We start from the raw sequence: 4867 nt of genomic DNA, 5'->3' as shown, positions 1-4867 counted from the left end.
GAGATAGCGGTGTAGGTATTTCCATGTTTATAGACATAGCGGTGTAGATATTTCCATGTTTATATAGATGGCGTTGTAGATATTTCCATGTTTATACCAATAGATGTGTTGGTATTTCCACGTTTATACAGATAGCGATGTAGATATTTCCATGTTTATACAGCTCGCGGTGCAGATATTTATATCTTTATACTGATGGCATTGTAGATATTTCCTTATTCACACAGATGGCGGTGTAGATGTTTCCATGTTTATACAGATGGCGGAGTAGTTAGTTCCATGTTTATGGAGATGGCAGTGTAGATATTTTCATGTTTATAGAGATGGCGGTGTAGATATTTACATGTTTATAGAGATAGCAGTGTAGGTATTTACATGTTTATACAGATGGCTGTGTAGATATTTCCATGTATATACAGATGGCATTGTAGATATTTCCATGTTTATACAGATGACTGTAGAGGTATTTCCATGTTTTACAGATGGCTGTGCAGATATTTCCATGTTTATAGAGATAGTGGTGTAGATATTTCCATGTTTGTAAAGATGGCGTTGTTGATATTTCCATCTATACACAGATGGCCGTGTAGATATTTCCATGTTTATACAGATGGCAGCGTAGATATTTCCATGGACATGCAGATGGCGGTGTAGATATTTCCATGTTTATACAGATAGCGGTGTAGATATTTCCATGTTTTCACAGATGGTGGTGTAGATATTTCCGTGTTTATACAGATGGCGGCGTAGTTACTTCCATCTTTATGGAGATGGCAGTGTAGATATTTTCATGTTTATATAGATGGCGGTGTAGATATTTCCATGTTTATAGAGATAGCAGTGTAGATATTTACATGTTTATACAGCTCGCGGTGCAGATATTTATATCTTTATACAGATGGCATTGTAGATATTTCCTTATTCACACAGATGGCGGTGTAGATGTTTCCATGTTTATACAGATGGCGGAGTAGTTAGTTCCATGTTTATGGAGATGGCAGTGTAGATATTTTCATGTTTATAGAGATGGCGGTGTAGATATTTCCATGTTTATAGAGATAGCAGTGTAGATATTTACATGTTTATACAGAGGGCTGTGTAGATATTTCCATGTGTATACAGATGGCATTGTAGATATTTCCATGTTTATACAGATGACTGAAGAGGTATTTCCATGTTTTACCGATGGCTGTGCAGATATTTCCATGTTTATAGAGATAGCGGTGTAGATATTTCCATGTTTGTACAGATGGCGTTGTTGATATTTCCATCTATACACAGATGGCCGTGTAGATATTTCCATGTTTATACAGATGGCAGCGTAGATATTTCCATGGACATGCAGATGGCGGTGTAGATATTTCCATGTTTATACAGATAGCGGTGCAGATATTTCCATGTTTTCACAGATGGTGGTGTGGATATTTCCGTGTTTATACACATGGCAGAGTAGATATTTCCATCTTTATGGAGATGGCAGTGTAGATATTTTCACGTTTATAGAGATGGCGGTGTAGATATTTCCATATTTATAGAGATAGCAGTGTAGATAATTCCATCTTTCTACAGATGGCAGTGTAGATATTTCCATGTTTATACAGATGGCGGTTTAGATATTTCCATACTTATAGAGATGTCTGTGTAGATATTTCCATGTGTATACAGATGGTATTGTAGTTATTTCCATGTTTATACAGATGGTGGTGTAGATATTTCCATGTTTATTCAGATGACTGTATAGATATTTCCATGTTTTTACAGATGGCAGTGGAGATATTTCAATGTTTATAGAGATGGCTCTGTAGATATTCCATGTTTATACAGATCGCGGTGTAGATATTTCCATGTTTATACAGATAGCGGTGTAGATATTTCCATGTTTTTACAGATAACGGTGTAGATATTTCCATGTTTACACAGATTGCGGTGTAGATATTTCCATCTTTCTACAAATGGCATTGTAGATATTTCCATGTTTATGCAGATGGCGGTGTACATACTTCCATGTTTATATAGATGGTGGTGTAGATATTACCATGTTTATACAGATAGCGGTGTAGATATTTCCATGTTTATACAGATCGTGGTGAAGATATTTCCATGTGTATACAGATCGCGGTGTAGATATTTCCATGTTTATACAGATCGCGGTGTAGATATTTCCATGTTTATACAGATAGCGTTGTAGATATTTCCATGTTTACAGATAGCAGTGTAGATATTTCCATGTTTATAGAGATAGCGGTGTAGGTATTTCCATGTTTATAGACATAGCAGTGTACATATATCCATGTTTATATAGATGGCGTTGTAGATATTTCCATGTTTATACCGATAGATGTGTTGGTATTTCTACGTTTATACCGATAGCGATGTAGATATTTCCATGTTTATACAGCTCGCGGTGCAGATATTTATATCTTTACACAGATGGTATTGTAGATATTTCCTTATTCACACAGATGGCGGTGTAGATGTTTCCATGTTTATACAGATGGCGGAGTAGTTAGTTCCATTTTTATGGAGATGGCAGTGTAGATATTTTCATGTTTATAGAGATGGCGGTGTAGATATTTCCATGTTTATAGAGATAGCAGTGTAGATATTTACATGTTTATACAGATGGCTGTGTAGATATTTCCATGTGTATACAGATGGCATTGTAGATATTTCCATGTTTATACCGATGACTGTAGAGGTATTTCCATTTTTTACCGATGGCTCTGCAGATATTTCCATGTTTATAGAGATAGCGGTGTAGATATTTCCATGTTTGTACAGATGGCGTTGTAGATATTTCCATCTATACACAGATGGCCGTGTAGATATTTCCATGTTTATACAGATGGCAGCGTAGATATTTCCATGGACATGCAGATGGCGGTGTAGATATTTCCATGTTTATACAGATAGTGGTGTAGATATTTCCATGTTTTCACAGATGGTGGTGTAGATATTTCCGTGTTTATACACATGGCGGAGCAGATACTTCCATCTTTATGGAGATGGCAGTCTAGATATTTTCATGTTTATAGAGATGGCGGTGTAGATATTTCCATATTTATAGAGATAGCGGTGTAGATAATTCCATCTTTCTACAGATGGCAGTGTAGATATTTCCATGTTTATACAGATGGCGGTGTAGATATTTCCATACTTATACAGATGTCTGTGTAGATATTTCCATGTGTATACAGATGGTATTGTAGGTATTTCCATGTTTATACAGATGGTGGTGTAGATATTTCCATGTTTATTCAGATGACTATGTAGATATTTCCATGTTTTTACAGTTGGCAGTGTAGATATTTCCATGTTTATAGAGATGGCGCTGTGGATATTCCATGTTTATACAGATCGCGGTGTAGATATTTCCATGTTTATACAGATAGCGGTGTAGATATTTCCATGTTTTTAGAGATAACGGTGTAGATATTTCCATGTTTACACAGATCGCGGTGTAGATATTTCCATCTTTCTACAGATGGCATTGTAGATATTTCCATGTTTATGCAGATGGCGGTGTAGATACTTCCATGTTTATATAGATGGTGGTGTAGATATTACCATGTTTATACAGATAGCGGTGTAGATATTTCCATGTTTATACAGATCGTGGTGAAGATATTTCCATGTTTATACAGATCACGGTGTAGATATTTCCATGTTTGTACAGATCGCGGTGTAGATATTTCCAAGTTTATACAGATCGCGGTGTAGATATTTCCAAGTTTATACAGATAGCGTTGTAGATATTTCCATGTTAATACAGATAGCAGTGTAGATATTTCCATGTTTATAGAGATAGCGGTGTAGGTATTTCCATGTTTATAGACATAGCAGTGTAGATATATCCATGTTTATATAGATGGCGTTGTAGATATTTCCATGTTTATACCGATAGATGTGTTGGTATTTCTACGTTTATACAGATAGCGATGTAGATATTTCCATGTTTATACAGCTCGCGGTGCAGATATTTATATCTTTATACAGATGGCATTGTAGATATTTCCTTATTCACACAGATGGCGGTGTAGATGTTTCCATGTTTATACAGATGGCGGAGTAGTTAGTTCCAGGTTTATGGAGATGGCAGTGTAGATATTTTCATGTTTATAGAGATGGCGGTGTAGATATTTCCATGTTTATAGAGATAGCAGTGTAGATATTTACATGTTTATACAGATGACTGTAGAGGTATTTCCATGTTTTACCGATGGCTCTGCAGATATTTCCATGTTTATAGAGATAGCGGTGTAGATATTTCCATGTTTGTACAGATGGCGTTGTTGATATTTCCATCTATACACAGATGGCCGTGTAGATATTACCATGTTTATACAGATGGTAGCGTAGATATTTCCATGGACATGCAGATGGCGGTGTAGATATTTCCATGTTTATACAGATAGCGGTGTAGATATTTCCATGTTTTCACAGATGGTGGTGTAGATGTTTCCGTGTTTATACACATGGCTGAGTAGATACTTCCATCTTTATAGAGATGGCAGTGTAGATATTTTCATGTTTATAGAGATGGCGGTGTAGATATTTCCATATTTATAGAGATAGCGGTGTAGATATTTCCATCTTTCTACAGATGGCAGTGTAGATATTTCCATGTTTATACAGATGGCGGTGTAGATATTTCCATACTTATAGAGTTGTCTGTGCACATATTTCCATGTGTATACAGATGGTATTGTAGGTATTTCCATGTTTATGCAGATGGCGGTGTAGATATTTCCATGTTTATATAGATGGTGGTGTAGATATTACCATGTTTATACAGATAGCGGTGTAGATATTTCCATGTTTATACAGATCGTGGTGAAGATATTTCCATGTTTATACAGATCGCGGT

The sequence above is a fragment of the Pan paniscus genome, chromosome 7 (genome assembly GCF_029289425.2).
Source record: "Pan paniscus chromosome 7, NHGRI_mPanPan1-v2.0_pri, whole genome shotgun sequence".
Classification (NCBI taxonomy): domain Eukaryota; kingdom Metazoa; phylum Chordata; class Mammalia; order Primates; family Hominidae; genus Pan; species Pan paniscus.
This window is presented reverse-complemented; position numbering follows the sequence as displayed.